The sequence below is a fragment of the Nannospalax galili genome, unplaced genomic scaffold (genome assembly GCF_000622305.1).
Source record: "Nannospalax galili isolate Female #2095 unplaced genomic scaffold, S.galili_v1.0 scaffold1149, whole genome shotgun sequence".
NCBI classification, from domain to species: Eukaryota; Metazoa; Chordata; class Mammalia; order Rodentia; family Spalacidae; genus Nannospalax; species Nannospalax galili.
Window position 1 is genome coordinate 933196 of NW_008359817.1, and position 12376 is coordinate 945571.

The 12376-nt window shown below is 42.1% G+C and overlaps 1 protein-coding gene across 2 annotated transcripts in view; it reads right to left on the reverse strand.

Moving 5' to 3' along the window:
- Bbs9 (Bardet-Biedl syndrome 9) overlaps positions 1 to 7386 on the reverse strand; it is a 530763-nt gene extending 523377 nt beyond the window's left edge. For both annotated transcript variants that reach the window (XM_017795755.2, XM_008823689.2), the window contains exon 1: positions 6907 to 7386. The gene's annotated coding sequence lies outside the window, so the exon portion shown is untranslated. The remainder of the gene's footprint in view (positions 1 to 6906) is intronic.
- Positions 7387 to 12376: the final 4990 nt, after the last annotated feature.

Genomic DNA, 12376 nt, shown 5'->3' on the forward strand with positions numbered 1-12376 from the left:
GGCACTTGTACCACAGCACTAATGTGGAAGTCAGAGAGCAACTTTCCAAGTCAATTCTCCCCTTCTACTCTGGATTCTAGGGATCAAACCCAAGTCATCCAGTTTTTACCTGCTGGGCCATCCCACCAGCTTTAAAACTGTAAAAAATTTTAGATTAACTCTTTTTTTTTTGGTCTCCCTGCAGCCCCAGCTGGCCTGGAATTCACCATGTAGACCAAGCTGGCCTTGAACTCACAGAGAGCCACCTGCCTCTGCCTCCCCAGTGCTGGGATTAAAGTCATGCGCCAGCACACCCAGCCTTTAAAGTAACTCTTAAAAAGAAGGTATAAATAAATCTTCATGGCCTTAGAAAAGGCAATGAATTCTTAGATTTAAAACCAAAAACAAGGGCCGGGCGTGGTGAGGACGTTTGTGGTCAGTCTGGACTACATAGAGTTCCAGGCCAGCCTGGAGTACACAGTAAAAATCTCTCTCTCAAAAAAAAAAAAGAGTGATAAAATAGTGATAGGTACATGGGGGATTATTTTACTGTTCTTTATGCTTTTATCTAAGTTAAAATTTTCCTTTAAAAATTAAATTTCACTGTTTTAATGATTTCTTTTTTACTGTCTCACTGGCCTTAAATCCCTGATCCTCTCATCTAAACTTCCCAAGCGAGATTATAATGCCCTGCTCATTATTTTTTAACTAAAAAAATTCCTGTTTTATAGATTATAGATTAGGAAATTAAATTTTAAAAGATCCCAAAATATTTTCTTCCCTTTGTCCTATAAGAAATTCCATCCCACATAGAGAAAGGAAAATCAGTCATAAAGTAAGTCTTAAATAACATGAAAGTTCAGGCTCCAAGCTCTCAGAAACACAGGCCTCATTCCTGAGCAATAAAGGTACGCGGCTGACTGACGGTCAAGCACTGACAGGCTAAGACAAAACAAAATAGGAATGATGCTCCTGGGGCCAGTTGTCAAAGTCTTGAAACATGGCTTCTGGGTTACAAAACCAAACAAAAAGTATCCCAAGTAGCAAAACGGTCAAATATGCATATGCTGATCTTTATTTTGTTAACTCTCTTGAATTAAAAAATTTTAAAGTAAGGTTTCTATTTTCACTCTCATGATTTTTCGTCTTCTGTTGTTTGATTTTTGTGGTACTAGGGGTCAAACCCAGGGCCCTGTACATACTAGACAAGCACCCTGCCACTGAGAGAAAACCCCAGCTCAGTGGTTTTTCTTTAAGTGAAGTGAAAACCAAAAATCAAGTTTTCAATTTTCTCTTTCATTGTGAAGGAAAATATTTACACTGTGGAGCTAATATTTACTCATTTACTGAATCCCAGGCAGTGTTCTAAATGTTTTAGACGAATTCTGCTTTAATTAAGCAGGTAAGATGGCTCAGTGGGTAAAGGTGCTTGCCACCAAGACTCAGAACCTGAGTCCCATCCCTGGGACCCACATGGTGGACCCGCAGGTTGTCCTCTGATCTATACAAACATGTTGTGACATTCATGCACTCACAGGACACACACACGCACACACACACACACAAATAGATGTAAGGAAAAAATAATGTGATTTTAATCTACAAAGTAAATCTTAAATACTACTATTCAGGGATGTCTGAATACAGAGAAGTAAACTGCCCAAATGGTCTGTGCTGGATAGCTTTAGTTGTCAACTTGACATACTTGGGTAAAGGGAGCCTCAATTGGGGAATTTCCTCCAATGAACTGGCCTGTGGCCATGTCCCTGAGGCATTTTCTTGATTATTGAGTAGTGTGGAAGGGCCCAGCCCACTGTGGGTGGTACCACCTTTGGGCAGGTCATTTTGCACTGTATAAGAAAGCAGGCTGAGCACAGACCAGAGGACCAACCCAGTAAAGCAGTATTCCTCCATGGTCTGTACTTCAGCTCCAGCCTCCATTCCTGCCCTGAGTTCCTACCTTGAGCTCCCTCAGTGATGAACTGTGACCTGAGAGATGTGAGCCAAATAAACCCTTTCCTCCCCAAGTCAGTATTGGTCAGTGTTTTGTCACAGCAACTGACAGCAAATTAGAACAGAAATTGGCGCCAGAGAGTGAACTATTGCTATGACGGAGCTAACCCAGTTGTCTTGGGGAGGATTGTGGAAGCGTTTGGAACTTTGGACTGGAAAGGCCATTTTGTGCTTAGAGTATAGTAAGCTGTTGCTGTGGAGCTTGGAACAGTTCTGCTGAAAGAGGTGTAGACGATGGAGGCTTGGCTTGTGAAACTTCGAAGGGAAGCAAAGAATTCTCATCAGGGCTGTTTATGTTAAATTAAGAATTTTTGAAAATGGAAGCCAGGCACGGTGGCACAGGCTGTTAATCCCAGCACTTGGGAGGCAGAGGCAGGGGAGCTCTGTGAGTTCAAGGCCAGCCTGGTCTACATAGTGAGTTTCAGGCCAGCTTGGGCTACAGGGAGACCTTGTTTCAAAAAGACTTTAAAAAAAAATTGAGGGGCTGCAGAGATGGCTCTGTGGTTAAGAGCACTGACTGCTCTTGCATAAGACCCAGGTTTGAGTCCCAGACCCACATGGTAGCTACAAACTGTCCTTAACTCCAGGGGAATCCAAAGCCCTCTTCTGACCTCCGTAGCATTGCACAACGCGGGTGTACTCACATACATGCAGACAATACACATACACAAAAAATAAAAATAATAAATAAAATATTTTTTAAAAACCCTCAACTCAATTAGGTTTGATTTTTTAAAAAAATTGAAAGTGAAACCTTTTGTGCTTTACTGGGATATTGATGCAGGTTAGGTGGGGCTGAAAATCAGCTGTGAGTAACAGACCAGCATCATTGAGGCAAAATCTTTTGGAATGTATTTCCTCAGGGTTAGCATACAGAAAATGTAGTCTAGAGAGGGACTTGATCTTCCATCTCAAGCTGGACTTGGTAATATGTAAGAGTCTCCTACATGGTTCTAGTGTTGAAATTGTGAAGGGATCACAGAGAGCACCTGAGGATTTACACCCTGAGAAGTCAAAAAAAGCCTTTGGTGAAATGCAGTCTCAGTTGCAGTGAAGGCCCCCAGGATTGAAGGGATGGATCATAGAGAGAATCTGAAGCTTTGCACCCTGAGTCCAGAAGGGGCCATTGGTAAATGTGCAGCCTCAGTTTTAGTGGAGACCGCAACTTTTTGGAGATGCCAGGACCATAGGACGACCACTAAGGGAAGCAGCAGGTGTACAATGGACCCAGCCTCAGCCTGTGAGATGAATTGTGTGTGCTGTGGACAGCAGTCAAGGAAGTGGACCTGCTGAAACCCTTTGGAGCCCAGGAGATTGTGAGTGAGTCCCAGATGCCAGCCTTGAGCTGCTTTACTGGATTTAGGTTTTGCTGAAAGTATGCCTGATTCTTCCCTTTTGAAATAAGACAGTACTTAACTTGTTTTGGATTTTACAGGAGCCCACACTTAAGAGACTTTGAACTTTTAAAGTGTTTGGATTTTTTTAAGGACTATGGGACTTGTAAAGTTATACTGTTTTATGTTGTGATATTAATATTAACATCATACTTTGTGCATAAGAAATGGAAAGCTTGTGGTTTAATAGTGATATGTTTGTGGGTCAAGTTGACAAGGGGTCAATTGTGCTGGATAGCTTTAATTGTCGACTTGACACTGGATACGAGGAACCTCAATTGGGGGATTTCCTACAATGGACTGGCCTATGGCCATGTCTGTGAGGCATTTTCTTGATTGTTGAGTGATGTGGGAGGGCCCAGCCCACTGTGGTGCTGCAACCCCTGGGCAGGTCATTCTGCATTGTTTAAGAAAGCAGGCTGAGCACAGACCAGAGGACTAAGTCAGTACACAGTGTTATTCCATGGCCTGTGCTTCTTCAGATCCTGCTTCCAGATTCTTGCCCTGAGTTCCCACCTTGGGCTCCCTCGATGATGAACCATGACCGGGGAGATGTGAGTCAAATAAATCCTTTCCTCTCCAAGTTGGCGTTGGTCAGAGTGTCTTGTCACAGCAATTGAAAGTAATTAGAACATGGTCACAACTATTAAGTGGTGGATATGGTACCTAAAGCCATGTTGCCTGCTCCAGAATCTGGAGCAATGGCCTCTGCAGCCACTCTAGGGAGAGTACAAAGTAATAGTTCTGTTAATACAAGTTCAAACTACAGAAAAGTACTTCATACATTTGAGTAAACTGTTAATGGATGATTAAAAATCAATCATTTGGAGCCAGGCATGGTGGTGCATGCCTTTAATCCCAGCATTCAGAAGGCAGAGGCAGAGGCTGGCAGATCTCTGTGAGTTCAAGGCCAGCCTGGTCTACATAGTGAGGTCCAGGCCAGCTGAGGCTATTGGGAGACCCTGTCTCAAAAAGATAGGGGAAAAAAGAGAAAAGAAATCAACCATTTGAAGGTGTTAATAGGTACATGCCTATAAATAGGCACAGATTAGTTTCTAAGACTTCAGAATAATAAATGATAGATAATCTCTTTATCCTCTAAACTCCAGAAATTCCCTTCCACACTTACCACCTGATACTTTCTTTTCATTTTAGTATTTATTTATATACATGTCACATACAGGGCACTTAGATTTAAATTTCATTTGCGAGGTAAGTACTTTTCACACCTCATTGACCTGGACCTACATAAAGAAGAACAGAACATGATCAACCACAGAATGCTATGGGAGAAACCAGCGAGTCTGACACAGGGACTTGAATTAAAAGGCTGATTTGAAGCTACTGCTGTTCCTATCTGGAACTTTCTCTAAATTCTTCTGGTGTCACATCAAATTTCTGAAAATAGGAATCAGGCTGCTAGTCCAGCAAAGAGGACAGATCCAAGCAAAATAAGGTGAATATTGCTTTGAAAGCAATATAACAAGGCCTCAGCATTGAAATTTTCAGTTGACATGAATGGGGAGGGATCTGCAGTCACTCAGACCTGTGCTCACTTCCTGACCCTGTACTATACAACCTCAGACAAGCCCCTCATCCTCTAGTCTCAACCTTTCTTGGTAGTAGGAAAATAAAATGGCCTAATATATGCAACTGTTTAGCCAAGGCCCAACACTTAACAACCATTCATCAAATGTCAGTCATAACCCAGTAATGGGAATAGTAATAGAGATAATAGTAGTAATTGTCATAACAGTGAAGGTGGCAGACAGTAGAGTCTTCTGAGCACAACAAAACCACAAACGTCAATTTGAACTTCTAGAATCAAATTTAAATGGGACATCCAAAAGGCAGATAGCTATGTGTATATGTGTGTGTGTGTGTGTGTGTGTGTTAGTGTGTTACTAGGTAGTGAAGCTACACACCCCAGCCCCTAGAAATGTTACTAACAGGCAAGCATGCTTTTTCATAACTTCATGTATTTCAATACCTTTCAAAAATATGCTGGGCGTGGTGGAACACACTTTTAGTCCCAGCACTATGGAGGCAGTTTTCTATGAGATCAAGACCACCTGGTCTACACAGAGCGCTCAGGGCCCGCTGGGGCTACAGGGAGACCCTGTCTCAGTAAGATAAATACACACGCACACACGTAATGTCCTAAGGAATGAGACTTCCTACATGTCTGAAAAGATATAAAACATTATACTATTGCTAGTTGATTCATTTTCTTGCAAAAAAGTATTTCCACCAAGAAGCTATACCATAAAGGCAAACTATAATTTAGCCAGGGCAATTACAAATAGCAACAACAACGACAAAAATCTCTTAAACTCACAAATAACGTGTAAAGGAGTTTCAAAATAAAGTCTCTTTGTTTTCAATTTTAATAGTACAGTCTATTTGCTGTACTATTTGCTGTCCTATATTGCTAATAAGTTAGCTAATCTCTCAATGAATGCTGCAGACATTAAGACCCAAAATTTTGCCAAGTGGGGTAGCACACACCTGTAATATCAGTACTTGGGAGCCTAGACAAGTGGATCATGAGTCTGAAGATAGCCTAGGCTACACAGCAAGTTCCAGGTCAGCTTAAGCTACACAGAAAGCCTCTGTCTTTCGAAGGGGAAAAGGAATGAAGAGAGGAGGGAGAGAAAGAAAGAGGGAAGAAAGGAGAAAAGATCCATTTTTCCCTCCTATCTTTCAAGCTGTATGTGTATGAGTAAGATATATGTACTTGTATGCATAAGACATGACTTCATATTTAAAGACAATGTCACGGGACTGGAAGCATGGGTCAGCAGTTAAGAGCACTGGCTGCTCTTCCAGAGGACCCTAGTTCAATTCCCAGCACCCACATGGTGACTAAGAACCATCCCTAACTTCAGTGCTGGGGGATCCAACCCCATCTTCTGACCTCTGTGAGCATTGCATGACACGGGTGCACTTACATACATGCAGGTAGTACATTCATACACATAATAAATATTTAAAAAATAAAGACAATTCAGATTTTTTTTTTAAAAACCCTATAAATTTCTCCAGACACTGAAGTTTCATAAAATCAGCTTAGTTCATCTAAACTGCTGTGATTTGCAAAGCAAAGAGAAAGGAGAAACAGTAATCCTATTGCAAAACAGCATTAGGGAATATCAGTGCATGCATCTGCTTCAGTTACAGGCTGAAAACTGCTTAGAGCTTTGCTAACAAGACCTGTTGAAATGTCACAGGAGGAGCTCGCGCTCCACGTGATGGTACACGAAATCCTTAAAAATCACCCTTTCCTCAAAGATGCCCATAGACACATGAAATCCTTAAAAATCACCCTTTCCTCAAAGATGCCCATAGACTCTCACACACTTCGTGTTAGTAGTTTGTTTGCATGCAAACCTCTTTCCTAGGATGCCCATTATCCCTATAGCTTCCAAACCAATGCATGGCATCAGAGGATTAGTCTTGTCCACAAAACATATAGAAGGCCCTCGAACATCCGAAGTTTAATCCTAGGACCATTTCTTACCTGATGCCAACAAGTGGGCTTTGCCTCCTCTTTCTGTGACCCCACTGTCCGCAAACTTCCCTTTAAGAACGCCTGAAGAGAATCCCAGGGAATGAACAGAGGAAACACGCGGTGCAGGGAAAAGCAATCCTCCACTACTCCCTCGTGTTCTCTTGTCCGAAGTTTTCCTCGTCCCCAGGCAAAGAGAGCCCCGCCAAGCAGCAACACCAGCTCCTCTGAGTTAGAGCGAGTCCCTCCAAGAAGCTGTCCTGCACCCCTGTCATCCCCGAGAGACAAGCAGGGGAAACCGCATCGAGCCCTCGGAAGCCGCTAGGCAGAGAACGACTCCAAGTCCGGCTGCTCACACACAGTAAACCATGGAAGAGGCAGTGAGCCGGACGCTGCAGAAAACCTACAGCCTGTGGAAGAGACACCTCCCGACTCCAGCCTAAGTCCAAGCCATCTTCGCCCTGTTGTCATAGCATTTTACAACGGAGGCTACTGCGCAAGTCCGACGCTGCGCCGCGGCGCCTGCTGGGTGTTGTAGTCCGGGCAGAGCCAGGGACGCGGGAGGGTTTCTGAGTGGCATTGTTGGGCTGGAGGACTACGGGGTGGGGCTGGTCTAAACCAGCTGCAGGTCTTTAACCCAGATCATTAGTGCGGCTCATTCCCCGCCACAGACCTACTTCTCCAGACTCTGCGGAAGTTCCGCCTCCCGCTGGGTCCGGGCGCAGACCACGCCCTCCAGCCCTGCCGGGACCCTCTGGGTCTCCAGCTCTGGCCAAAAGCAGGATACATGCATCCTCCTGAGGGGCGTGGGCTCTGGCACACCTGGGCCCTCTCTACCCACCCAGGGGCGTGGAAAGGATGGACAGCCAGCTTGTGCGCTGGGGTGCCAGGGGTGATGATGGCCCTGTGTATCTTTCCCCTTCAGAGGGAGACAGGCCTCAAAACCAGCATCCTGGAGATGGGGGAGCTTTTGATCAGTGTCCGGGTTTATGCTTGTATTTTCGTACTTGAGCCACTACTGTTTGACGTTACTTTTACACTTGAAATAATTATTCTTTTTGGAGCAGATTGCTTACGTATGCAAAATAGTCAGCATCATAAGATAATTCCAATTTCTTTTCACTTTTTGTTTGAGAAAAGGGCTCATGTAGAGAGGCTGACCTTGAACTCGGAGTGCTAATGGATGACTTCAGGTATCTCTTGGCCATCAGAAGTACTCATTTCACCTGCTGATTTATTGATTGGATTTTTGGTGTTTAATTTTCTGACTTTATGTATTCTAGATATTAATCCCTTCTCATGTGTATAGCTTACAAATATTTTCTCCCATTCTGTATCCCATTCTCTGTCACTTCACTGTGTTGCTACATCTATGAACAAGCTTTTTAATTTCATGCAACCCATTTGCCAGTTCTTGCAATTATTTCCTGAGCTATTTCCTTTTCTGAAAGTCATTTCCCATGCCTGTATCTTGAAGTGTTTTCCCTTTATTTTCCTCAAGCACTTTCAGAATTTTAGATCTTGCATTAAAGTCTTTGATCCATTTTGAATTGATTTATCTACAATGTTAGTAATAGGGATCCAGTTTTAATTTTCTATATGTGAATACTCAGTCTTTACAGCATGATTTGTTGAATAGGCTATCTTTAATCTGTTTTTGATTCCATTGTCAAAAATCAAGTGAATTAGCACTGTCACTCAGCAAGTGACTCAGGAGAGATGGCTCAGCAGTTAAGAGCACTGGCTGCTCTTGCAGAGGCCCTAAGTTCAATTACCAATCATCCACATGGCCACTAACAACCATCCATAATCCAGTTCCAAAGGAATCCAATGTCCTCTTCTGACTGCAGTGAGCATTACCTGAATAAAAGAGACTGACCCTTAACTTTAGTTTTTAAGAGTGGGCCCATCCTCAGCTGATGAGTGGTTGACAAAAATATGGTATATTTATACAACAGAGTTCTATTCATCAGTAAAGAAAGATGAAATAATGAAATTTGCAGGTAAATGGATGGATCTAGAAACTATTATACTAAGTGAAGTAACACAGACTCGGAAAAACAAACAACACGTATGTTCTCCCTCATATGTGGATCCTAGCACCAAATTCTTTTAAATTCCAGGTCCTTTTAATAAGATGATGCTATACAGTAGTTCCTTCTGCATGAAATAACTACCATCATCATGACTTCAGCTGAGCCTGATCACTAAACATCGTCACAATTGGGCTGGTTGATGGTTGTGCTCATTCATTAAAGGAGGGCCGAGCAGGGTCATTGAACCCTCACTGGAGTATCCAGCCACTCTTCCCAGCTGATTGTATGTAATTTGGCCCTAATCACACATGGCCTCCTGGATTTGGGAAGGCCTAAAGTATACACTCTGGGGAAGGCTAGGAAAAGAAGGCATGACCCATGCTGGGTAAAGGCTTTCCAGTGTGCATACCCTCAGGTCATACATATACCTCAGCAACCCCTCAGTTACCTCTGTAAGTAAGCTCAATAAATTCATTGGTTCCCCAGTAAAACTTTAATCAAACATTGGCTTGACACTAGAATCTTAAAAGGGAATAAGCATTGCTTAGTATCCCTAGGAAAAGAAGTCTCACAACAGAGGGAAAATTTATCCGTTAATGCTATTATGTCTCATAATTGGTTTTTTTAAAAAAAAAAAAAAAGAAAGAAAATGAGAATGTAAAGGATGTTTAAAGGATATGGGAATGGAGATATTTTCCAAAATAGAAAAAATGAGAAAGCCTAAGCAAGTGATGAAGGTCTGTGTAGGTTTGTTATGATACATAAAGGATGAGACAAAAATAATATACACATAATCTTAAATTTTCTATGGTCATAGTTTAGTCAACTAGTTTAAGGAACAAAATATATATCCAGTCAAGGTTTATTTGAGATTAGTTGGTTTTTTACCCAAGCCTTATCTACATAGCACATGATAATTAAAAGAACCAGACTGGTGGAACTAACCTTCTTGGATGTTTAACAGCCATAGTTTGAGGCCTATAATAATGTGGTCAGAGGGACTTAAAGGACAGTTTTTGCCCCTTGCATTCCAAGGTCAACTAAGTTCCAGGGGACTATGGAACATCTCTCAAAAGGTCCTGTAACTATGGTGAGTCACCTGTCCTCTTGTTCAGGGAGGCTGTGGAGACCCCACCAGATGGACTTGAACCAGTGTCCAGTCTGCAAAGAGGAGGGTCAACTCATAGGAAACATCTCATTCATGCTTCCAAGTGAAGCCAGACATGGTAAAGCAGGACCTTTGACTTATCTTCACATAGATGGAACTGGGAACTGGTAAAAGAAAGGAGCCAGGAGCTCCTCCCAAGCCCATGTAACCCCCTGAGGAACAGATCCTCAAATGACCTTAAGTGTAAAAATAAATTGATTTACAGCTGGGGCTACAGAGAGACCCTATCTCAAAAAAAGAAAAAAATTGACTTATTTGGGCCAACTGTATGGTCTTAAATACCCAAAAGGAAAGTATAACCAAAGAGTAAAGTCATCCATAATATTTCTTTAAGACTTCAAGGGATTACGCTTCCCAGATATTAGGCTTAAGACCATATAAAAAGTTATTTAGACAATTATTTCTCATTGATGATTTTGTTCCTAATCAGAAAGTGCTGCTCAGATGTAAGACTTCAAATCTTGGTCTGCAATACTGTAGTGCCCACCTGTAGCTAAGGGAGACAACCAGCTATTGTTCTAAAATGATGGATAAATTTGTTTTCTCCCCCATCTAGAAGCCATTGGGAGGGAACTGACACTGATTCCAACCACTCCAACAGCTATCAAAATACCTGAAAGCCAATATGAATCCATCACTCTCAAGTCCAGCCTTGGAAGACAAAAGAAAAATGAGGAAATAGAGAGATAATTATGGAAGCCCTTGTCAAGAAATTCCAGTGGATTCTCATATGAACGTTTGAAAATTGCCCTGTTATAACTTTTTCTAGTTCCCTGTCTAGAATTTTAATGCTAATTACCCTGGCTTTACTTCTTCACATCTCCTATTCATGATTCAAGGACTTTCTTTTCCCCCTAGAAATAAGAGTTGTGCAATTTGGGAGTCTTTTAGATAGACCCACTGAAGGGGTACTCCAATTGCCTCACCCTGCGTCCCTGTTCAGCATGGAAGAAGCCAGAGCAGTCTGTGTCCCAATTCCCTACTGGCAGTTTGGGTACCCTCTTCAGAGGATGCTGTGATAAGAATAGGAAGTAGGAATTGGCTCAGCAGTTAGGGTAAAAAGACCCCAAAGAAAAGTAGCCAGTTTCTTGGCTAAATGTCAAAATGTCCTTGGGCCTCTTAGCAACATACTCTGTTCCAAAGGCCAAAAATGTTGAAAGTATTTGGGAGCTTGTATCTAATCCTTAAAATATTTTAGGGTTACCTCTTCAGAGAGGGAGAATGTTAGAGTAGCCAAAAGCCCCATTAAAAAAATAAAGAAGAAAGAGTACATGAAGTTATCAGAAAAAAAAAAGTGATGGGGAGATATGGGAGGAGTTGGAGGGGAGGGAGTTGGCGTGGATTTGATCAAAACACTTTATATGCATATATGAAATTCTCAATAAATTATTTATTTAAAAAAGAGTGGGCCCAAACTACAGGGGCAGCCATTCCAGAAGATGTTTCTTGGAACTGTGCCATGGAGTCAGGCCTAACCCATACTGTTTTTCAGATTGTTTCTCCAGCATCAATTTGGGGGAATGACAAACTTAAAGCCACCCTTATTTAATCACAATCTTACCCTCTCACCCCTAGATCTAAAACATCTCACACACACACACACACACACACACACACACACACACACACACACAGAGGCAATTCTTTATTTTCATTGTTTTCTCGGAAGATGCTCATTGCCCCTTTTGATATGTTAATTCTCAAATATACCCACATTCATACACTATCTTTGGTAGAACAGCAAATTGAGGTTCAAAGGAATCAAAGTCAGGTGCCCAGGTCACAAGAGCTCATGGTTCAGTGACTTTATAGTTCTTTGGTTGCAAGGTTAAAAGTCATTAGTCCAGAGTCTGTTCAGTTTGGGGGTTTTTTGGTTTTTGGGTTTTTTTTTTTTTTGGTCTTTTTTTGAGACAGGGTCTCCTCTGTAGCCCCAGCTTGCCTGGAACTCACTATATAGACCAGGCTGGCCTTGAACTCACAAAGATCTGCCTGCCTCTGTCTCCCAAGTGCTGGGACTAAAGATGCACGCCGCCATGCCCAGTAGATTCTGTTTGTTTTATAAAAGTCATTCCTACAAGACACTTTTAGTATGCTTTTTGCTCAGGACTACTTTGGCTATTTGGGGATCTTTTGTGCATACATATAAAACTTAGGATTGTTTTTCTGATTCTGTAAAGTATATCAATGGTCCCAGCAATTGGGAGGCAGAAGCAGGAGGATTTCTTTGAGTTCAAGGCCATCTAGTGCTACATAGTGAGACTCTGTCCAACATATATAT